Source organism: Zalophus californianus, chromosome 1 (assembly GCF_009762305.2).
Source record: "Zalophus californianus isolate mZalCal1 chromosome 1, mZalCal1.pri.v2, whole genome shotgun sequence".
Classification (NCBI taxonomy): domain Eukaryota; kingdom Metazoa; phylum Chordata; class Mammalia; order Carnivora; family Otariidae; genus Zalophus; species Zalophus californianus.
Window position 1 is genome coordinate 128,700,796 of NC_045595.1, and position 25,750 is coordinate 128,726,545.

At 39.2% G+C, this 25,750-nt stretch overlaps 1 protein-coding gene across 10 annotated transcripts in view; it reads right to left on the reverse strand.

Moving 5' to 3' along the window:
• TBL1XR1 (TBL1X receptor 1) overlaps positions 1–23,685 on the reverse strand; it is a 173,800-nt gene extending 150,115 nt beyond the window's left edge. For 3 of the 10 annotated variants that reach the window (XM_027583738.2, XM_027583733.2, XM_027583739.2), the window contains exon 1: positions 22,604–22,968. The gene's annotated coding sequence lies outside the window, so the exon portion shown is untranslated. Of the gene's footprint in view, positions 1–21,809; positions 21,921–22,603; positions 22,969–23,651 lie in introns of those variants that run through there. The other 7 variants (XM_027583736.2, XM_027583730.2, XM_027583731.2 and 4 more) reach the window with 5 other exon arrangements.
• Between the last annotated feature and the right edge of the window lie 2,065 nt (positions 23,686–25,750).

The following is a 25,750-nucleotide window of genomic DNA, read 5'->3' on the forward strand; positions in this document are numbered from 1 at the left end:
TACAACATTCCAGAATCCTTAACAAAGCTATAAATGTATAATTAAGTACTAAATAATCAAAGCCAGTTAAATAATCTTATATACATACATATCCACAAATATGCCTAAGGATTTTATTTGCTAAATGTTTATTCAACACCACACTTTTCCTTTCGTTAATATTCTAAATTATGATTTGCTGTTTTTCTGTTCTGCCTTCCTTTACCTCGATAACCCTGCCAGTTCTTGCCTTTCTCACATTTCTTGTGGTTATTTTAGCTAGTCTATGTGCCCTTTTTCTTTTCCCCAAAACTCAAGTAGAGATTTCTACAAGCAGTAGGCAAACAGATTATTTCCTGCATCTACTTCACATTTTTATGTATCTAAAAACCTGTCAGGTTAATTTCATTTTCAATTAATAAAATTCAAGTCAAAAACTCTGAATTCAGTAGTATGTATAATCCTACATAAAAGATAATTATTGTATAATGATCACCAGACCGATTCACCCAAGAAACACTGGCCAAGGCTGTGAATATCTAAACACAGTAAACAGTTCAGCCACACACAGAGCAGTTTATTTTCCCCTCTGTAAGTTTTATATACATATGTATACACATGCAAAAACTACAGTTATTTAGCGGGACAAATATTTTCATTTATTTAAATTAAGGCAATAATTCAAATAGATCAATCTAGAAAAAAATTTCTTTGATTTCATACTGTATTAACTGAAAGACACACAGTGTAAAATCAGGATTTGTGTTACAATTAGTGTTGGCCAGCTAGCATCATGTCATCCGTCCTTGCTTGTAAGTATGCAACCAGCATCAACATTTGTAGAATGGCAGTCAGCCACTGGGGAGAAAAATCCTGAAACAATAGTTAGCCTCTCTTTTAAACCTTACATACCAAATCCAGCAACTTTGTGAAGAAAAACCTGGAATACATAGTTGGGTCACTCTATTTTAAACCCAAAGCTAGAGAAAAATAAAATAAGCTAGGTCAACCTAATTGCAAAGTCAGCTTAAGAGCACAGCACCAATAGTTTTTAGTTCTTCTCTAGATTCTTTTAAAAAATGCCCACCCCCCCTGTCCAATGCAAACTGGTGCAGCCACTGAGGAAAACAGTCTGGAGGTTTCTAGAAAAGTTAAAAATAGAATTACCCTACAATCCAGCAATTGCATTACTGGGTATTTCCCCAAAAACTAAAGAAAGAGTAATTCAACAGATACATGCACCCCTATGTTTATAGCAGCATTATTTTGTACAATAGCAAAATTATAGAAACAGCCCAACTGTCCATTGACTGATGAATGCATTAAAACGATATGGTCTATATACCACATACACACAATGGACTATTCAACCATTAAAAAGAATGAAATATTGACATTTGCAAAGACATGGATGGAGCCAGAGAGTATTACGCTAAGTGAAATAAATCAAAGAAAAACAAATACCATATAATTTCACTCATGTGGAACTTAATACACAAAATAAGCAAAAGAAAAAAAGAAAAAAAGAGACAGAGGCAAACCAAGAAACAGACTCTTAACTACAGAAAACTTAGGGTTACCAGAGGGGAGGGGGTTGAGAAGATGAGTAAAATCGGTGATAGGATTGAGAAGTGCACTTGTAATGAGCACTGGCTGATATATGGAATTACTGAATCACTCACTACACTGTACACCTGAAACTAATATTACACTGTATATTAACTAAGTGGAATTTAAATAAAAACATACAAAAAAAAAAAAAGAAAAAGTCACCCTCTCCCACCCCCACCCCCAACATTCTTCAGGTACAGAAGACAACACAGAAACACACTAACAAGTCAAAAAGTGACTCAGGAGTCCTATTCTAAATATGAAAAATTAAGGATAATATTTTAACCAATTTATTTCATCTATATTTCTCCTCTCATTTACCTGGGAAAGCAGTATATAATAGGAAAAACTAAAGGTGTGAGTGGTAAAAAAAAAAAAAAAAAAAATTGGTGTAGGTTTAACAATATTTTTCCTATTTTATGGGACTACACAAAGTAACATAATATCTTACACTTGATAGCACATTAGATTAAGATATGGTAACCTCAGAATGAACAAGGCCTTTCAAAGTACACCACAAAATTCGAAAGTACTTTGGAAACAATGAAAACTCTGATCAAAAAATTTTCTTTAGGGCGCCTGGGTGGCTCAGTTGGTTAAGCGACTGCCTTCGGCTCAGGTCATGATCCTGGAGTCCCGGGATCGAGTCCCACGTCGGGCTCCCTGCTGAGCAGGGAGTCTGCTTCTCCCTCTGACCCTCCCCCCTCTCATGCTCTCTCTCTCTCTCTCTCTCTCATTCTCTCTCTCAAATAAATAAATAAATAAATCTTTTAAAAAAATTTTTTTCTTTAAAATCTGCTGATTGTAATTTTTGCCAGGAAATCAAGAGACATATTGCAAACCAGTAAAAAAAAAAAAAAAAAAAACCGTATTTGCAGACACATATTACAATAGGCAGATCACATTAAAAAAAAAACAAAAACACCTCGAAGATGGGTCATCACCCGGTTAAAGAACATGTATCAACAAACCAACAATGAACTCATGAAAAGACACTCAACATCAGCTGTCACCAAGAAAATTCGAATTATAATCACAATGAGAACCCACTATACTCCCACCACCAGAATGGCTAAAACGGACAGGACCGACAAATAATAAATGCTAGCAAAGATATGGAGCAAGCGCAACTCTCAAACACAGCTAGTGCAAGTACAAATTGAGGAACTGTTTCCCAATATCTACAAAAACACATACATATACCCTATAACCCATCAACTCCATCTTTAATATACCAAAAAGAAACACGTACTTAAATCTTCCAAAACACAAACACACACACACACAGGAATAGCCCAAAGGTGGAAAAACCCAAATGTGTGTCCTTCCACAAAAAAATAAGTAACTATTTATGTGCTATATCCCCATTCACGGCAATGGGAAAGAAAACAAGTCTTGGTGGACACAACAAAGACAATGACTCAGCTTTGCTCATCTACGCTCCACAGGGGGTGCAGGCCATTAGAGCGGTCTCTTCCGGTGGGGGAGAGCCTGAGAGAATACAAAGGAGTCTGCTGGATGGCAGGAAATGTTCCGTATCTACACCTCGTTAGTTACACATGTATACAATAAAATTCATGGACATAATTAATTTACCGTAAGAGAAACAAAGAAAGTGATGACCTGAAGTGCAAAGAGGAGAAAACTGAATGAAAGGGGGGTCTGAAGGCACTTCTTTCTGTTCTAAAACACGACTGGGATGAATTATATGGTCATGTAAAGCCATCAAAACTCACCAGAACTGTACACTTAAAATCTGTTATTTTTATTGGAAGTAAATTGTACCTCAAATAAAGTTTACAAAGTTATACATTTAAAATGTATGTACTTTTACCTTATGTAACTATGCCACAATAAAAAATGGTGGAAGAGTCCAAAAGACAATAGTCCACTAAAAGAAATGACTCAAATATATAGAAGACACTCAACCTCACTCAAAATAAAATACAAGCGGCCCTGGCTGGCTCAGTAGTGGAGCACATGACTTAATCTTGGGGTTGTCAATTCTAGCCCCACATGGGGCATGCAGTTTACTTTAAAAAAAAAAATTAGACACTAAAATACCATCTTTACTATCAGATTAGGGAAGCGCAAACCTTTGGCAACACTACACCATACTGGCAAGAGTATGCGCAAAAAGACTCAAGTTGGGAGCAGGAAGCCTCTGTGAAGTCCGTCTGGCAGCAGTTATCTACTTACAAATGTACACATCATTTAATCCAGCGGTTCCAATTCTAGTAATTTATCATCAGATAGCCTTGCATGCATACACGATGATACATGTACCAAGGTTATTCACTGCAACACTGTAACAGCAATAGACTAAAGCAACCTAAATATCCATCAACTGGGGGAAACAGTTAAATTAGGGTATAGCCACAGAATAAAATACCTTACCACCATTAAAAAAGAGGGAAGGCTCTTTATGTGTTGATTTGAAATCCAAATATACTAGTGAAAAAATATAACATTGACTACTTTTGTGTTTATAGCAATATCAAGGAGAGGGTGTAAAGCATATACTTACTGGCTTTTTTACATAGCATATAGTATTTCTCTGGAACTAACAGAGGAAACTGATAACACTGGCTGAGACTCCAGGAAAGTAACTGAATGATATGGGGGAACAAGAGGAGAAAGAATATTTTTGCTTACATAATACATTCACATTAAAAACTCAAATCATTTTTGAAGCAGTTATCAGCTTCACTTCCTATACATCACTTGCTACACACACACAGATAGTCGTATAAATGTGCAAAATGTACAATGATCATAAATTCTCCAAAAAAAAAAAGGCACCTTAATCTGGATTAAAGTTATTTTGTTTTTATATTTTTAACACTTAAAAAGTATCCAGTATGAATTTTGAAAGAGATTTTATTTATTTACCTGAGAGAATAGAGCGAGCGAGAGAGAACACAAGTGGAGGGGGGAGGGGCAGAGGGAGAGAAGGGAGCCTGATGCCTGGCTCCATCCCAGGACCCTGGGATCATGATCTGAGCCAAAGGCAGATGCTTAACCAACGGCAGATGCTTAACCAACTGAGCCACCCAGGCGCCCCTCAATAATCTGAATTTAAGTTACTACAATAGGAAATATTCAGCACTACTTTGCCCAAGCCTGAAAAAGACATATACCTCTAAGAAAGTATACCTAACTATCCCCATAACCAGTTAATCATCTTAAACTAAGCAATTAGCTTTTTATCATTCTCTCCTCTAACCTTCCACAAAATTTGCTTTCCTTTACTATTTTAGTATACTTGAACCCTAGAACTTGAATGTATGTTTACAGACACACACACTATATACGTCCTTTTAACAAAATGAATACTCCATTTCAGTTGTTAATGTAGTGATGGTCTTTACATTTTTTTATTTTTAATTTTTTTTGAGAGAGAGCATGCACATGAGGTGGAGGAGCAGCAGAGTCTGAGAGAGAATCTCAAGCAGGCTCTATGCTCAGCACAGGGCCCGACACTAGGCCCTATCTCAGGACCCTGAGATCATTACCTGAGCTGAAATCAAGAGTGGGGTGCTTAACCAACTGAGCCACCCAAACAACCTTACATTTCACTATTTTCTTAGATAATACTGATCATTAGTCAACAGAGGAAAAAATGGGCATTTATCACTTCAGTATGTTCAAATTTCATTAAGAACTGAATCTCATGGATATGAATTTCTTTACAGACTTTAATTCTAGAGTTATATGTTGTATAATCATCAGTCTAAAGAAAAAATAATTATAACCACCTTCCAACCAAAAAAAAACTAAATCTTGCAACTATTCATGCTTAAAAAAACTCATTTTGACATGTTCAGAGTAATAATTATTTTTAAAAAAATCAAATTCACCTTTCAGTCACATTTCTCCATGAAACATCATTCAAGAGTCAAAGCTAAAGAGACATGCCATATACATGCTTAATAAAAAAACTATCCGAAATAATTCTACCACATTAAAACATGTTTCTCCCTCTCTCTCCCTGTTTGTGCTCTGTCAAATAAAAAAAAAAAATCGTAACAAAATTAAAAAAATTAAAAACATTTGGAAACCATGCACTGCATGTACACTAGGCAGTGCCACTGTGCAACCAGTTGCTGCTATAATCAGACCTCAAGAGAAATGACACAGATTTCTAGTAATGGAGCGAGCATACAATTTTTTAGTTGATAATACACAGAACAGACTACATATGTATCCACATAAATGTTTTCAAAAACGAATCCCCGCCCTTTCCTCACTAGTCAAATAAACCAGCAGCTCCAGAGGACATAAGAGACCAAGATCAAAGATTGCATATGAGCAATAAACAAAAAGATTAGGAAGTGTAAATACCCAGTGGCCACCTCCTTAAACCCCTCCACCTAATCACTTTTCTTCATTCTCTTTATCACAGCCCAGTGAATGCCACGTGTGGTCTCCAAACCAGCAATATCACCATCAGTAGTATCACCTGGGAATCTACTAGGAATGTAAATTCTCAGGCTCCAACCCAGATCTAGTGAATCAGAAACTCTGGTGGTAGAGCTGAGCAATATTAAAATATGTGTTCTAATAAGCTCTCCTGGTAATCCACACTACATCTGAGAACCCATCACGGTTCTTAGTTAAGATGTTCACTTTTCACCTCTATCAGGCAATAGCCTCTTAGAAGTCAACTGACCCTCCAAGGTGCTGTCAAGACGGTTTGATTACATTACATGACCTTCCAACTCAAATTCCTTCTAAAGTCCCTCAATTTTCCAATGCCTTTACCTTCAAGACTCTCATGATAGAAATCCTGCCACCACTTCCTCCCATCCCCTCCACCATCACCCCTCATAGCTAGGTGCTCACCTCTAGATCTAATTCATAAATTATTAATCCTAATAGTCTTTGCACTGCTATTCCTCTTCATGGAATGGCTTCCCTTCCTCCTATCTTTCCTCTACCTCCCCACTCAATACCACATCCAGCTAAGATGTAGTCATTTTCCAAGACTTGCTCCATTCTCCACCTGGCCCAAGAGTGGGTTAAGAACTCCCTCCCATATGCTCCTAAAAGCAACCTGTGCTGTCTTGATTGAGTTGTTATTTCCTGTTGACTTGTAGATCCTGGATTGGATCCTGAACAGGAAAAAAAAAAATGGGAAAAATTGGGGATATCCAAATGAAGTCTGTAGTTTAGTTTAATATCAATGTTAATTTCTTAGGTTTGCTAAGCATACCACAGTTATCTAAGATTTTAACACTGGGGAAGCTGAATGAAGGGTACATAGGAATTTTGCACTATCTCTGCAACTCTTCTGTAAGTCTAGAATTATTTCAAAATAGCTTTTAAAAAAGCAGTATTTACGTAATTTTAATTAACTAAACACTACTTAATTCAGATCAACTTCCTAGTTATCAAACTGAGATTCTAATGACTCATATTAATGTAAAACCTTCAGAAGTTTTGAAAATACATAGTGATTAAGCTAAAACTCCATAAAAATTACACTCACTAGAAACTTCATGAATTAGTTGCTCTATACTCAATCTATTTTTATGACTATTCTCCAATAAGCACCTAATTTAATTATCCCTTGGTTAAGGTATCATGATGACAAGGGAATTCCCCATTACCATGCAGCCATTCCCCCCCCCCCCCCACCAACCCCCTGGCCTGTGTTGCCCTCCAGTTTCTGCCCATTAGCTGTTTGGATTATCAAATTAATTCCTCATCCCTACAGACTCCCATTCTTTATACCTCTGTTCTCCACAAGAGAAGAAAGCCAGAGAGAAGAAAATTTGGATGTTTTAACTCTTTTTAGTATCATTCTCTCTTAATTTTCAAATGCTTTCTGTAAGAACTCAGAAATGGGGACCTGTTTGCAATACTCTCAGAATTATGTGGTGTCATTCTCACCCATCACACTACCAGCTCAACTTTCTCCCATCCACGGCTAAGCCCCTTTCCCTCTCAAACCATCAGCTCATCCTTCATGCACTACATCATCAGGGCTGAAACATAATCCTGCTGTTCTGCTTAAAATCTTTCAAGAGCTTCCTGTCACAGAAGAATGTCCAAACCCCTTAACACAGCAAAGAAGTCACTTCATGATATGACCTCTGCTTACCTTTCCCATTGGTTCCACTCTACAATTCACAAACCATATGCTAAACATAAACCTAACTTTTCCAGAAAAGACCAACCTGTTTGGCATCTTTATGCTCTCCTGTGATACCACTCACATATCTGTTTTTCACTGTAAATTCTTTTAACATACACGGATTTTAAATTAGTAGTTAATGTAGGCAACACTTCACATGTAATTTAGTTAAAAAATTACTCATGTGAACAGCATTTTCTCATTGTACTTAGGAGACATACGTTTAGTGTAATTTCCAAAATGTGTACTACACAGAGAAAAAGCAAACCTAAACTGCTAAAAAAAAAATTACTGGCTATGACATTCAGCAATCATATAATTAAAAGTAAGGGCATTAAAGAAAAAACTGCCATAAATATGTTTGATGCCATTTCTTTTAGTTTCCTCTATGGTAAAATGGGAGGTAACAAATGTATCAGAACTCAGAGATTAATGGATAAAACAACAGAAGTTTCTTCTTCAGATATCTAAAAAATATTTTCTCTGAGAATAATCTGTTAAAAATTGAGAAGATGTCAGACAAATTACAAATGTTTTCTTTAGGAAAAATCAGCTCAGATAATAATTAACATGAAGAAATCAATACTGTATATTTCCCATTTAATTTGGCTGAACACTGACTTAATTTTTAAATTTTATGTCCAATCATAGGGTCAAAGAGCATTAGATTCAGAAGAGATATCAGAGATCCACTTCAATATTTTAAAGATGAAGCAACTGAAATCCACAAAAATCACTATCTCTTGGGTCACAAAAGGCTTTTTCTACATGGCTAACCATTTTCTTATTTTAGTGGACTGATGAAGTATTGCTCAAGATTACTGTTCAGAATATACAACTCGTTAACTTTGCTATATGTTGGGTAGTTATCTTCCTCAAGGTAGTTTAAGGTTTAAAATATCCCCTAAATATGTGCAATTAACCTGTTTATAATTTTCTAACAGTTGCCCTCAAATTTAGGCTTCCATTAGCTGGTAAAGTAGTGGAATAATGTTAAAAACAAAGCCAAAATAAATAGCATCAAATTTTTTACTTTGTAGCTCATTTTGAAAAGATAAATTCATTTGAACACCCGGATTAGCCATAGACAGAGTACATAAGATTACCATCACATGAGGAACCTCAACTTTTCATTTTAAAAAATAATATGTATTTGAAAAGATTAACAACAAAGTATGCACCAGTTCCAGTTGAGAGAAATTTTAAGTGACTATCACGGATTAATGGCACAATCTTTCCAAGTATAAATGGACACACATTTTGGTGTGGTAGATGGGGAAAAGAGGCTGTCTGCCCAGCAGCTCCCCTGTTTACTCAACTGTCATCCCCACTGCTCTACCCCCACCCCCACCAGGTACTTGGAAACACCCATAGTTTCTATACGGCCTCTGGCCATGGTGGGCACCTTCCCAAACCAAACTGATCAGTACTACTAGAATTTTCCAAATGAGATAAAGAGGCAGTCCCTCCTCTACAGCAGGGGAAAACAAAGCATAAAAACTCTGTTACTGACACATTACGTTTTCCACCATGTGAAGAAAGTCAAATTCTTTTTTTTTTTTTTTTGAAGATTTTATTTATTTATTTGACAGAGAGAGGCACTGTGAGAGAGGGAACACAAGCAGGGGTGTGAGAGGGAAAAGCAGACTTCCCGGTGAGCAGGGAGCCCAATGCGGGACTCGATCCCAGGATCCTGGGATCATGACCCAAGCAGAAGGGGGACGCTTAACGACTGAGTCACCCAGGCGCCCCAAAAGTCTTCTGTGAGAGAATGAAACTAACCTACCAACACACACACACACACACACACACACACACACACACACACACACACACACACACACACACTGTCAGCAGAGATTTCTGTTAACATTCAAATTCTCTGGTTCCTGTTGTGCCTAAAGCCTTCCCGCCTCAATGCTCTTCCCATAGTTGAGTTATATCAATCCATTTTGGGAGTCCTTGTCTCAATGAATCCCCCTTTTTAGCTTAAACTAACTTGAACTGAGTTTCTATTGTACAACTAAGAGTTCTGACTCATACCAACTTGGTGAAGCTGGCCAAGATTAATTCCAACAGAGTATCACAGGTAAATGTAACTAAAGGCAAACTGTAAAATCTTCTTAACCGTATGTATAAAATACAAATAGGAGTATCCAGCTGTCATCATAAAAACTTAAATACGTGCTTCTCCCTCTGACCCTATCCCCTCTGATGTGCTCTCTCTCTCTCAAATAAATAAATAAAAAAAACTTTAAAAAAAAAAAAAACTTAAATACGTATTTTAACTTAAAAATAAAGTGTTAATTTTTTAAAATCTAACATTTATTATAACAGAAGCACATTTTCAAATTGGTTCATCAATTATCCATTCACTTGTTTTTTCCAGATTGATTCAAATACCATCTGTAAGTAGTTCCTCCAAGAAAAGCATACAGCACTCACATATGTCCCTGGGCTTCCAAATGGTAAATACCAATGTAATAAAGCCTCTTCTGGGGCGCCTGGGTGGCTCACCTTCCCCTAAATGCTGGCTTTTAATGAGTTATTTACAGTATTCTACTGTAAGGATGAACCAGGTTAAAGCTATCAGCTGGTTACAAAAGCATTTTCGAGAGAACAATTTGCTCAAATATTTACGAACACCTACCAGGTCCTGTTTTATGTCCTGGAATGACAAGACAGAACCTGTCCCTGTTCTCATGGAGTGTATGTTCCAGAAATGAGTAAAACAAACAAACAAAAACAATGATCAAGGCTATTTCAGAGAGATAAGTGCTATGCGGAAAATATAAGGGTCTTGCAACTGAAAATGGCTAAGGAGTGAGCAACTATTTCAGTGTGACCTCTCAGGTGGTATCACTGGAACCGAAATCTGAATGACATAAAAGAATTAGCCATATGACAATCTCAGGGCAAAGCCTGAGGCGGAGAGCAAAGCAATTAAGGCACTGAGACAGGAACAAGCTTGTTCAGTGGGAATGGAGCCGGTATGACCAGGCATAGTGAACAAGGGGAAGAAAGGTGATGTGAAACAGGGTAAGGATTGTGAGGTGGGCACAGGGCAGATTAGTGGTGGTGGTCCCTCACAGCCTAAGGAAGGACTTTTAGATTTTACACAGAGAGTGATGAAAAACCCATCAGGTAGGGAACAGGGAAGAAAACGGACATTTACTAAGCATCTTTTATAGTGCCAAGCAAAACAGTATATATAAATGTTTCCACTGTGTATTCTATAGAACATATGCATTTCTGTAAGTTATACCATGTCCATTTATCATATTTATCAAAGTTCACTGGTATGCTGTTACACACAATCTAAAAAAACAAGTCACTTTTCCTGTTACTACCAGTTCTCACTTGCAGGACAGGAAGTCACCTCTACGTTGATTTGTCAGACCAAATGAACCAACCAATGTTATCTACTAGCAGAACACACATGAGTCATCTAAAAGAAAATGCAGGAAGGGCAAATGGGACTAGAAGAAATAAATAAGGCAACCAGCTATTCATGAAAGTATATGACCCAAAAAAGGGAACAAACCAAGTAGAGGAGCACCAAATTAGAAAACATACCCACATTCAAGAATACAAAAGATTATGTTATCTACTGAAACAACTTTCCTGCAGACAAGGAGATAAAGGGTACCGCAAAATCTTCTAAGATAAATTCTCTGTTCTTCTCATTTCATAATACCTTGACTGTTTAACAACATTCAGAGAAAAGTGAAAATCTTTAAATGCACCATCCTTGGTAACTTTTTTAATCTGTTGATGAGGGGTATCTGGATGGCTTCATGGGTCAAGCATACAACTCTTGATATGGACTCAGGTCATGATCTCAGGGTAATGGAACTGAGCCTGTGTGGGGCTCTGAGCTGCATGTGGAGGCTGCTTAAGATTCTCCCTCTCCCTGCCCCTCCCCGACCCAGGGTGTGAGACACACACCGGCTAAAAAAAAAATCCTGTTGAATTTTAAAACTTTTACTTACAAATACATTTATTAAAATATCACTGAAAGACTATGTCAAGCACTGTACCAGATACTAATGACAAAGATGGGTGAAACACAACTGTCCTCAAAGAAGGCCCTGCCTAGTGAGACAGGAGCCAACAATTCAATCAAGGAGAAGTCTGTGCCAGAAACAGATGGTTAGTGGTCACAGGCCAGGATGTCAATTTCAGACTGTCACTGAAAGAAGCTTAATCTTCAATCAGATGATATAACTTCATTCAACCAACATGCTGTGGTACGTTAGTTTTTAAACTGTATAAAACAATCTATCCAAATTTCTTTAATGAAATATAGGAAACTGAGTATGATGGTTATTCTTTTGTTAATAATTACTGTTCTGTTTTTTTAAAAGATTTTATTCGTTGAGAGAGAGAGCACATGCACATGCATGCTCGCAGGAGCAGGGGGAGGGGCAGAGGGAGAGGAACAAGCATACTCCTCTCCAAGCAAGGAGCCAGATGCGGGGCTTGATCCCAGGACCCTGAGATCACGACCTAAACCAAAATCAGATGCTTAAACCATTTGAGCCACTCAGGTGCCTCAATTACTGTTCTTAATGAGACACATTCAGAGTTCTTAACCCAGAGCTGTTTGCAGATTAACCTCAAAAAAAAAAAAAATTCTTATAGTCCCTTTTTATTAGCAATCAAAATTTCCTTATCCTTTGTAACTAACTTTGAATGCACACTTAACAAAACTGGAGGATTAGAACTTCAGAATCCTAACAGAGCCTCAGAATACTACCTAAAGAAATTAGCACCAATAAATGTGCTATGTTCTATCACTCAAAATGAAAATTTGTTTCTAATTTTGATTACTGATTCTAAATCCATAAAGTTTAGAGAATTACAATTTGACACTACTTTAAACTAGTATTTTCTAAACTCGGTAAATAAAAGCATTATCATTTGTAAAACAAAATCAAATTAGAAGTTTATAAAAGCATGTTTTTAAATGAAAGATTACAGAAAATGACTGTGCACCAGCTATTAAAGCAACTTACTTCAGTATTTTTGCACATACACATATCTTGTTATGTCACATATTTGAAAGTCCAAGTCAAAGTTTGCATAACATGTAGTATGTGTATTTGAAATAATTGATCCATACAAGCAGCATCCACTGGAGAGCCAGAGAGCAGTGTTTGATCAAAGCAAAAAGACTTTTTTTTTAAGTAGTAACATTTTTTTCTTGTAATATCAAGATATGACCAAGACCAATATAAAATATTACATAAAACGACATATGTAGAGACAAAACACAGTATACATTCTCATTTTAAATTTTATTTTTATTTAAGTAATCTCTACACCCAACATGGAGCTCGAACTCACAACCCAGAAATCAAGAGTCACATGCTCCTCCAACTGAGCCAGCCAGGTGCCCCCACATTCTCATTTTAGAGAATTAGAGCAACGAAAGCTCAGTCACCAAATGCAGTTACAGCCCTCTGAATTGGGAATTCTAGCCATCCAGGCCTCTGCAGTTGCCACAGGAAATCACGACAGGTTTACAGAAGTGTCACTTTTCTGCCTCTCTCTACAGCTGTTGCGCTGCAGCTAACAAAGCTACCAAACAGTAGCAAGCATCACTGAGTACTTCCTATGTGCTGGGCCCTATGATAACTGCATTACATATATTCACATTTTAATCCTCACAACTGTTCTATAAGGAAAGTATTAATTACTCTTTATTTCCATTTTTCACAGTGGAAACCAAATGGAATGGTTACAAAATTTTCCGAAGCCATACAACTAATAAGCAGGGGTGACAAGCCAGGTATGCCAAGCTCCAGAGATTCTCACCACAGTAACATATTACGTACAGTAAGAGTTAATTACCTAAGATCAGACACACACCCTACCTAGCCCTCTTATCACCAAAAAGAGAAGCAACAGTCTCAGGGAAGCAGGTCACAATGAAGCAGAATTAAATGTACAAAAACAGGTGCCACCTTTCTCTCAAGATTTTCCAGCTTAAGTTTAAACACAACTAGAAGGCAAAACCTTTTACAGTAAACTAAACAGCCAATGAACAATTAACAAGTAACACCAACTGCAACTTAAAATGGAATCAGAATTGAATTTATCTGTCTCCTTTGTGTCAGCAATACATACATCTAAATTCACAAGTCATGGCAGGATCTGTGCAATATCAGAAGCTACAGTCCCACAAATCCCATTATACCAAAGACTATGACAATTATTAAAAATCAACTACCGAATTTTAAGAAACACAATTCTCACCAGATTTCCAAACCCCTGGCAAAACACCTTTGAAATCAGACATCTATATACTTCTATACAACCGATATCTCCTTCTATTATGTGCATTGAATTAATTCCCAATTACTGGCCTTTGGATGGGACTTGGAAATCACATCACTATCACTAAGTACTTCAACTGGTCTGATGACCCAATCATGAAACAGCACTAACAGCTTTTAATCACTCAATGGCTTTAATTTTGCCAACAAATCTGAGAAGTAAAAATAAGTGTTTGCAGAAATATACACAATTCCAGCTCTTCAAAAACTGAGGAGCATGGGAAAAAATAAGTTTTCTCTCTTTTGATTGTCCAACTGAAAGAAACAGAAAGATTAAGAATTCCTAACTGGATCCCTTGATTTTTCACAATCAATACTTTTTAAAAATGATAATACTAGCATTGCAAGATTCAGTTCAAAAAATTATACATGAAAGTAAGTTTCTCCCACATCTGACCACATGATCGCCCCATCCCAACCCCACCCCCTAGTCTCCTGTGTATCTTTCTGGAGTCATCCTAAGCATATAAAACATACACACATAACTCATACACTCTCCCACGTTTGTGTCCTCCTTTCTACTCTTCTCCCATTTTCTAAGCTAAAATGGCATCAGACTACAACATCTTCTGCCTCTGTTTTTTCACTTAATGTATCTTTGAAAAAATCCTATAAATACTAACAAAGTCATAAACATCAATTCTAAACAAATCTGTAAAGGAACCATTCACACAAAACATCTCTCACCAGATGTTAAAACTGGTGACCTCTGCTAAGCAGGACAGAAGGAAATCCAAGGTCAAAGAAGCAACCCCACCCTCCATGAGAACATGTTAGTTTTTACACAGAATAGGAAGACTATTTTCCTGACACAGTAAGACTGCACTCCTAACCCCAGTCTATGATCTCACAAATGTACATTTCTTATTAATGAAGACAGAGAAAGGTGATTTAAAGAAAACTCATCACTTTAGTGGGAGAAAATTTAAGTAGACAGTATATCGCATTTTTATATAAAAAGGTGCCAAAGAACACTACTACAGCTACAAACAGCCTCTAAAAATTCACTCATGTATGATAAATTCTATCCCATAAAAGAAAAATTACACAGGAAAAAAAAGACATTAAGGAAATTCATTCATATTTATTTCCATTACCTTATTTCAGAAACCCAAAGTAGATGACCCAATTGCCTTATACTGTGAATTAATGACATCTGATAGCCGAAAAACAGAAATGGAACAAAATTAGTATACACTCTACCCAATTAGCCTGTTCAAATTAAGGGAAAAGCATAAAATATCTCTCGCTAACCCATAAGCTGTATTCTATTAGCAGTTGAAGGTAACTAGCAAATTACACTATTACCATCACCTCTCTGGAGGTGTTTGTTTATGCTAATGCCAAATGCTTTCTATTACTCTATTTAAGGCTATAGATTTTTAGCCTTTAAATTTTCTATGTAGATCTCCCTCAAAAACAATTACATAGAATTAAATGAATCTCAGAATTTTAATACAAGAATTGACTATAGACGTATTGCTTGAATGAATGCTCTAAATAACTTTACGTAACACTTCACATGACCCTTCTTAGCATGCATTTCTAGAAACTAAATGATTTACCCATTTAACTATGGCTTTGCAAAAAATGATACAAATTCATTTGTTTAATACTGAATCCATGTTAAAATGCTACCCATCATTCAAGTAGATGCACAGTAACAAAAAAAGCAAACATCTACTTAACAACTGATTATCTCATTACAATGTCCTACCACACAGTGTGCTGAAAAGGACACAATGAAAAAAAAATGAAAGAAAAGCACTGATACCACCTTTGATCTCAGACAAAATAAAGATATCAAGAAATACATTGATATCTAGTTCTTAAAAAGTAAAAATTCTTCACTGCTTTTGTTTTAAGGTAATTAAAATTTTTAAACATCTCACTGAAGAAAAAAAAGTTTGGAAGTCCAGAGTACAATTTCATACGAGGAAGAATTATTCTATTAAGATACTAGAATGACCATCTCTGACCTGTGCTTTCCACGCTCCTCTCTGTTCTATCTCCTGAAAGAAATTTACAATCGCTTAACAGGAAAACAGGTGGCAAACTCCCCAGTTTAAACATTCAATACTTACTCTTCCTCATTCACTGGTCAAGGTCAAATTACTCATTTCACATAAATCTTTTCCTTAATCTGGATACTCTATGTTTACTGAAATTTAACTGTTGATCTTTCAACATGACCTTTACAGTTTGATTGTATTAATTCTAAGTTAAGAATCCAAGCTCTCAGAAAGCAGGGTAACAACCAACTCATTTTGTTTGATGCAAATAAAATCATGCTGAAAAGCTCATACCTTAGAACTCCAAATATTAAAAATTTCAAAAGGATGTAATACCAAATTAGTCACCTTAGAATATATACCCAGGTTGTGTATAACTGATATGGCACAGCCTTACCATAAAAACCTACTGAAGAGAAATGGTTATAATGACTTTCTTCTGGTAGATTAAACCTACTTACACTATATAATAGATACACTCTATCTTGAATGTTAATACCCTCACAGTAATGACTCACATGAGACTCCAATGTGGTCAGAATGCTGTCAAAGCTAAAAACACCATCTTACTTAGTTAGGCACACTACAGAGATAATAATGAGCAAAAAAAAAGCCAAAGAGATTAAAAAAAAGTCCAAAACCTTAAGTTTCATTATAAGAAATATAACCAAATAAAGCCAACCTGGTGTGACAAGATTCCCAACCAGATTAGGTTCTTCACCAATATCATGGCTACAATTCCAGAAATAAGAGGACAAAACTATCAATTTTCATTTCATTCTAAATTTTGATAAAAGTTTTTTTTCTTTCTTGTCAACATTGGCAGCATTAAAACTCAAATTAACAGGTTAAGTGCTACCATAGTACACCCAAACCTTGAAGGCCTAATTCAAAAAGAAACTTCTGCCACATCAGCAACAGTGTTAGAGGACCCATCACTACTTATTATTTAACATGGACCCCTGTAGAAACAATCCATTGTAACACACAGATGGTAAGGTACAAAAATCAAAACTTCTAATACCATAAGAAAAAAGGTCCTTTCCTTCAAGAAATGGAACATGTAGTTGGGGCTATGGACGGGACACAAATCCATGAAACAATGAATAATTACGGACTTTGTGATAGTTTTTAAACAAAAGGGAATCTCAATGAAGAACTATCCTGAGTCAAGATGACCAGAAAAAGGTTCAGCGAAGAAGTAGGACTAAAACTAGACTATAAAAAGGACAAAGGGAAGGAACAACATGAGTGAAAGCACAGGAGTAATGAATATGGCAAAACTGCAGTCTCCGATAGGCAAGCCAGAATCACAGTTGGGGAAGAGAGGGAAATAGAGCTGAATAGGTAGACTAGAGCCTTAAAAGCCCCTCTGAAGCTTATGAACTCTATCCAGTTGGCAAAGGGAAGCCATTACGGGTTCTCCAGCAAAGGAACTGACATGATGAAACCAGTGCTTTAAATAAATTACACTGCCAAGAAGTTACAGTAGACAGAATGGAGAAGAAACGCTGCACAGAGCAACCCACTAGAAAATTAATGTAATGGGCACCTGGGTGGCTCAGCTGGTTAAGCAAGTGCCTTCGGCTCAGGTCATGATCCCACATCAGGCTCCCTGCTCAGCGAGGAGGAGTCTGTTTCTCCCTCTGACCCTACCCGCTCTTGTACTCTCTCTCTCAAATAAAAATCTTTTAAAAAAAGAAAGAAAATTAATGTAATAACTCAGACCTAAAACCATTCATTCAGTCTTTCATTCATTCACAGTGAGGACCGTAAACTGCTAGTTAAGAACACTGGCCTAAAAATCAGACACGTTGGGCCTAAATCCCTCTGTGCATCCCTTACTCCCTGAGCCTAGGTTTCCTAGCTCTTAAAACCTGGGTATCAGCCACTCAGATTGTCAACATCCTTGTCAAAGAAGCTGTGTAGTCCTGACACATAAATTATATTAGTAGTTAACATTACTGCTGAATTAAAAATGGTTAAAAAAAAATATGGGAAGTGAAAATAAGACAAGGCTTACAGATACTTCAGAGCAACAGAACTTTCAAATAGAACTGACTTGACAGCAACCAAAAATATAGAACAAGAACACAGATGAAAGGTCAAGCCTGGAGAAAACAATAACCTACTTAAAGTCATCACTCCAATCTAAAAAGGAGATCCTAGGTGTACTGGTTGCTCCAGCCCTGAAAAACAAAATTCCTTTATTTAAAGAGTTGGAAAATGTTTCAAATGGTGCAAGACTTAAGAAGTCCAAGCCCAAGTGACAAAAGAACAGTTGTTAAAAGTCACCCAAAAGACCCAGCACTGTACCTACACAATGTAACTTGAGATTGTTCCTACTTGGCATTAAAATCCAATCTAATTCTTCAAGGTAAGCCTTCAATCACAACTTCAAGAGTACATAAAGCTAACTTTATTTCAAATATTCTACTCAGGAAATAAAACTGCCAAATGTTTTCTATGGAATGTCCCACTAAAATAAATAATAAGCACATAAAATGTAATACAAAGAAGCAAACTTCAAATCCAAACCCATCATCATCATCCTAAACAGCCTACATTTCCATGATGCTTGTATGTCAAGCACTATTCTCAGCACAATTCTGTCAATCTCAACCTTACGAAGTTGACTGTCCCCATTACTCAGAAGAGGAAACAGAGATAAAGAGGAGTTACTCTCCCAATGTTGCATAGCTAGTAAAGGGATGGAGCCGGAGTTTGAACCCAGGCAGTTTGCCTCAAGGACCCCTGATGGACCACTATGCTACACAAAAGCTTTGATGTGATGTTCTTATACAAGTTTTCAGGAATACATACTCAGAAGGACAGTTAGGCATACTCTTATTTGCTTTTCCTTCTTCACTGTAGGCATAGAACCATATTTTCTTATTTCTGCTGCCAGTACTTGGAGAGGTTACTTCACCGCTGTCAATCTCAAGACAGAAAATACAGCAGTTTGCAAGAAGACTGCACCTTATTAAATGGTTCCATAGAGTTAAACACAATAACGTTTGAGTCCTATGAATTCCATTTATCCATGCAATTACTTGACCCAGTTAGTAGAGACACCCAACTACAGAATTATAAATTTGATTAAAAACGCTATTTTTCTGCAAGGACACTGACAGACAAAACTGACAAAACAGCTGGAAAAATTTGGCACAGCTACAGTCATCTAGAAAGAGCAGAAAGTAGGGTTCAGACAGACCTAGGTTTGAACCCTAATGCTTCATTGGACTGCTCTGCGGCCTTGGGACAAGTGAATTAACTTTGCACCTCTCTGTTTCATCGTCTGCAGAGTCCAGTACTTCCTACTTCATAGGATTAGCCTCAAGTATGACATAGAAAGCACCTCACACCTTTCCTAGAGCATAACCCAAGTGAAGTCCCTTTCCTCTGGCTCTTGGTTACAGGGTAATTAACTGTACTCTTCTGGAGTCTAATCCCATAGGTGGTGTACAGTAACCTCTCCAGCCATCAGTTCTCTCACACAGCTAAAACCCTCAAGCTTCTTTGGTATTAGAACAGGAGGTACCACCATGGTGGTCTCCAAACTGGACCAGGCTCTTACTTAACAGCTCTTGGTCCTAACCCTTCTATACTATGGGGATGTATAAACACCTTAACGTTACTGACTTCTTGTTTTGCACTTTAGTTAACTGTAGATGTTATTTATGAAAGGAGTCAAATTCACATGCACTAGAAAAATACAGTCCCGGATGGTGCCAATATTTCTGGCATCTCTCTCTCCCCTGACTTACTGTCCTTTACATTCCTCTTTTATATAAAAAACACAGGAATTGAATAAACCCAACAAATTATTTCTACCAACTTCATCAAAGTGCATCAGGTCAAAAACTCTTTGTAGTAATATTGTGGGAGTTAACTTGTACAAGTAGAATTCCTTTGTCAGCTACTCACTTGACAAGACTGTACTTATATTTCATTGCTATATATGAACAGATGTATTTATTCAACAGGTTGCTGTTCCAAAGGCCCACTAGTCACATCTCTTTTTATCAGTAACCCCTATATTTATATTAAGCTTTTGCCTTTTCTGCTTATTAGCTTGAAAGGCCCCCAGAAAATAGTTACTTCTTATTCTCTTGGTGGGCACATTATCAAGGTAATCATGATAAACCTTCATTAGATGTTGAGAACACAAGTAACAAAGAAATTCCTGGACACATGTAAAAAGTTATTAAAATGTTTCTCACTTCTTTGAGGCAACCAATGCAAAAATACAAGCTCCATAAAGAGCCACACAATTTACCACGTGTCTCCCGTATTAACCAAAGTTGGTATATGATAGAAGAAAAGCATCTTATAAACTGATGGTGATCCTTGCAACAATTTTTAAGCCATTAACAAGTCCATTAATTAAGTTCCATAACAATAAGGAAAACTTTTTCCACATACATTTGTTTTAATACTCCATAGAGTATAGTATTTTGCTCTATAAGTCTGAATCTAACTACTCAAACAGCAAAAAAAAAAAAGTAGTTATTTATGGATTCAATAGTTGTCGTTACATACATCAAACAAGGCATTATAGAAAACTGAGGGAAAAAAATCATATTCCAAACAAGCAGGAAAGCACGATTTCAGAGCAAAAAGTATTAACACACATCACATGCCTAACCACTCTCAGGCATATTTTCTTTCCGCCACGCTTCCTCCACAGGTAAATGATAACTATGTCTAGAACCCTCAATGATGATCTCCTAAGCTTGCTTGTCATGAACTCCCATGATACAACACAACAGACACAGTTTTCATGGAGACAAAGCTGCCCTATTTCCCTAGACTATAAACTTATTAAAATGGTAAGAACATACAGTCCCAGTAAATAAGGATTACTAAAATACACCAATGTAGCACAGCTCTTATTTAATAAAAATGAAAATGAACCACACTGGGAAAGCCAAAAAGTCACTTGCTGTATCTTCAATGTGTAACCAGGATATTTTTTATAATTTGCTTTAGTAAGTAGACGAAAACACCACCAGGGCCTTATATTATCCAATCTGATAAAGCAGTCTTTAGGAAAAAAGGAGGAGGCAAATGATTACTTAATTACATGGGGGAGGGGGGGAGATAGGCAATTCAGACTAAAAATAACCTATCATTTCACCCACCACATTTTATTAACAAGCTTGTTTAGAACAGCATAAGGTTCTTCTTTGGAAAACAAGAAAACCAATAGTAAACTTCCTTAAGTCGACTGTAAATGACATAGGTACTAAAACTCCTCACCTTGGTGCCTGCACGGTCCAAGATTTTAAGTATGAAGTAAACTCCAGATACTGAAAAAAATCTAATTTTTAACTAGCTTCCGACACTTGTCATTTGTAATCACCAAATTATTTTAGAGAATGTTATTAGGTAACCCAGTAAAAGGAGCATTCTTTTAAGAGCCATTACAACCCAAATTTTACATGAAACACACCATTTTCACAACCTAAATTTAATCTCGGTTGCCACTGCAAAGTGATGCCTCTTTCAGCAAATTAGGAACTTCCAAAAATACTGAACATGTTAGCACATGCATGGTTTCCCTCGAGCTGCCATTTAAGATTAATAATTTCACTTGAATAAAAGTCGCTTCTGTTCAAAAAAAATGACATCGGTTGCAAAGAGGAAGTTACCGAGAAACCACCCTCACAACGTGGCCTTTACACTGTCAGAAAATAATGTGACTTTGTGCCACCCAAAACTTACCAGGAAGCTGGCAATAACTTTGCCAATTCTACACTTCTGAACCCAACTTCAAAGAGACTCTAACAAATACCTCCTTAAGACGATAAAAGGCACTAAGTTACAAATAAACACGTCCCGGAGTGCGGCCCGGCGGCGCGCGCCCCTCCCCCACCGGCGCCCCCGCCCGGGACGCGCGGCCCCAACAGCCGCCCGCAGCCCCCAGCACGCCGGCCCGGGTCGCCGCGCCTGCACCGGGGACGCGCCTGGGGAGGGGAGCAGATTTCCATTGCTAACAGAATAACATGCACCGAAAAGATCCCTCTCCTCTGCTAAAAATAGGCTATAAAAGAGTCGGCCTCATGATGGCTCCTTGATTCAATTTGCTGCAAATTCTTTCCTGAAAGCCTCCACACACACACACACACACACACACACACACACACACACACACACACACACAAAGGGGGTGTAAATGCACGAAAGGTGGAAGCGGGGGAGAAGGCCGAGGTGCACATTTTCGGGGACAACATAAGGGTGAGGATCCCCTAGATCAGGAAAGGGTAGGGGGTGGGCAGGCACGTGAGCATTTCAAATAAGCCTGAGAGAGGAAAAAGGGGGGATGGGGCACCCTAAATGCCTTCCCTGCCTTCCCCTCCCCCACCAAAACCCCAGCTCCCCAAAGGGCCAAGTTGAAAAATGCATGTTCCACTTGCGCCCATCCCCCCGCGGCCCGGCGCCCCCCGGCCGCCTCCGCCCGAGCCCCCCGCCCCGGCCCGCGGCCGCCCCCACCCCGGGGTCCGGCCCCCAGCGCTTACCTGGAAACGGTGGCCTCCGACGCCGCTCCCCCCTCCCGGGAATGGAGGCACAAGGAAATTCCCCTCCTCGCCGCCGCCGCCGCCGCCTCCAACCACCCCCAAAATAACCCCTCCGGGGGGTGAGAGGCAATTATAACCCCGGCGAGCGGAGGGCGCGGGGGATGGGCGCCGGGAGGGCGGGGGCGGGGAGCGCGGCGCGGGTCCCCAGGTGGCGAGCGGAGGTGCTCCCGCCGCGGGGGGAGGGGCGGGGGCGCACGCGGCCGGCGGCGGGGGGAGGCGGCGCGCGGGGGAAGGGCGCGAGCGGGGAGAGGAATTGAGGCAGAAGGTAAAAGCTGTTACTAAGGGAAAGAGCCAAACGGTTCGGAGCAGCCAACGGCTCAGACACTCAACACTGGGGAGAGAGGAATGGGGACCAGCCAGGCACAAATGAGCTCGCTAGGCCCGCGGCGGCGGCGGCGGCCGCGCAGCAAAACAAACCCGAGCGGCCTGCGCCGGGCAGGCGCGCGGGGGAGGGGCCGGCGGGGGAGGGGCGCCGCGGACGGGGGGGCGGCGGCGGCGGCGGCGGCGGCGGCGCGGCGGGGGGGTGCGCCCCCCCTCCGCCGGCCCAACTCCTCTCGCTCCCGCCCGCCCTGGCGGCGCTGGGGGCTGGAACGGTGCGGCGCTGTCTTTTAAAAAATAAAGACCCGCAGGCGCTGCGAGGCGCCGCCGGGGCACTGGTCGCCCCGCCCCCACCGCCGCGCGCAGCCGGGTGCGGGGCGGCTTGGGTGTTGGCCGCGCTGCCCGAGGACCGGTGGGGGCGGGGAGGCTCTCGCCGCAGCCAGAGTGGAAAGGCCGGTTAACTTCCCCGGGGAGGTCCGCGGGGCTCCCGCGTGTTCGGGGGCAAGCCTGTCCCCATGGGCACCCCGGCTGCGCGGCGTGGCCGGCGGGGCACACCACGCGGTGGGCATGTGCAGGGGAGCGGGACGCAGGCATCATATGGACATTTGTTTGTGAAAAGATCTGCACACACCTTTGTGTGCATAAATACATATGTTTCTCGGAAGCGTACCTGGAAAGGGGCTTTATCTGTAATAAGCGATTTTCAAAATGTAATCCAGAGCACGGGATCTGTAGAGAAAACACACGCACACAAGAAAAGGTTTTTGATACTAAACACAAAGCTGTAATTGAAGTGTTTATGCCCAAATGTACTGTGAATCAAACATATGGTGGTATTTATCGTCTGGTGGGTCTGTTTGAAAGGTTTGGTCGATCAGTTCTCATTTCACAAAAATAAAATAATGTAACTAAATGTTTACTAAATATATACCTCTACAGCAGCATTGACAGTAGAAGTTTATCCACTTTGTGTACTTTTTGCATGTGTGTACCACATCAAAGCAGTTTATAAGGTATAACTTAGATGACTGATAATGGGGCAATATGATCGAGGAAAAGAATGCAGCGGGTTGTTTTTAAAAAGGGAGGCGCCTCAGTTTTTAAAACATTGTTAATCTTTCTAAGGCCCTCAGAAAGCAGGGGTTGGGGGTCTTAGACCTTTGCATAATCCTAGGATCTTTTTAAGATGTGACCTGAAAGAAACCTTTTTGTCGTTTTGGGTTTTTTTTTTCCAGTTATTGCTGTCTTCAAAATAAAATATTTTTTGCAGCCTTTTTAGGTGAGGGGTTCTGTTTTCATACTTTCGTCACAAGATTTGAAATAGGCGTATTCGTTACTTTAAAGCATAGTCTTTTCCTCTCAATATCAAAGACCTAAATTTTCACACGGAAGAGAAAAAAGTTCATTCCAAGTAACTTTTACACATGTGGATTCCCGGTGGCCTAAAATGCTCACTGATTAGACAGTGACTTTTTTCGGCCAAGGTCAAAGGTTCTTTCCCCTTGTGCCCTGGCTTGGGGTAGGGTGGGAGGATGGGTTGGGGGAAAGCGGCCAGAGGCTTTTCCTGCCAAGTGGGGGGGGGGGGGGTGGGTACAGAGGAAAGGGAGAGAGATTGGAAACTCCCTCCCAACCACCAGAAAGAGAGTTCAAAGCATCTCCAAGGTTTGTCCTTAGAGCTGTTTTCACATATGAAAGAGAGAATGTTAGATTAAACAATGTCACCTGATGGGAATTTAGATAACTGAAGGTTTCCAAAACACTGTGTTGAGTGTACAGGGAAACAGCACAAAGAAAGCAAGGTTTGCATTTCAGTAAGATTCTAAGCTGAGGCTTATTTACTGCAGAACCAGCACCTTGGCAAAGACTCTATGTCAAGAAGTGATGAGTATAGTATCTTTTTTTTTTAATATTTTTTAAGCTTTCCTTAATGACACATGTATTTCACTAAATATAATTCTCTCTTCACTAAGTAAACTCAGTACAATTAGGGTTCATTATCTGAGCCACCAAATGAAACAAATGTATAGTCCTAGCTTGGTTTTGAAGTGTCACTTTGTGCCACCATGCATGGGTCTTCTCTAGGCAATAGCTACTATAAAGTCAAACTTTTCCTGAGAATGAAACCTCCCAACTTCACTGATTTCTTATACTCCGTATCTGGAGCCTCAGGCTTACCCTCCCTCAAAATGACCTCTACCTTTCTTCCTCAGGGGAGGGCCTACCTTCCTTCAGGTAACAGGGTCCATGTCTTCCAGCCAGAAATTCTTTTTTTTGTTTTTAAGTTTATCTTTTTTTTTTTAGTAATCGCTACAACCAACGTGGGGCCTGTAGTCACAACCCCGAGATCAAGAGTCACACTTTCTTCCCCGAATGAGCCAGCCGGCTGCTCCCAGCCTGAAATTCTTAAACCCTCCACCAAGCTGCCTCCTTTCCTAATGAAGTTATTATCACAATAATAATAATCCATGTGTTTGTTTACAAGGTATCTCCGTGCATAAATTACTTCATGTAGATATCATAATAAAAATCACCAAAGGTGGGACCTGGGCCCTAAACTAGTTCCAGTAAAGTACACCTCTTCTGCCATGCTAACAAGGCTTTACTTGAAGTGCCTTTGGACAAAAAAAAAAAAAAAAAGTGCTAAATGGGAAAAGCCGTGATTCCCCTCAGGAAGGAGTTTTATATGAGACCATATTTTGATCACTTTGAATTACATCCTGGAACCTATCTGAAATGACAGGGTGGCCTCAACATGAAATGTTCAGATAA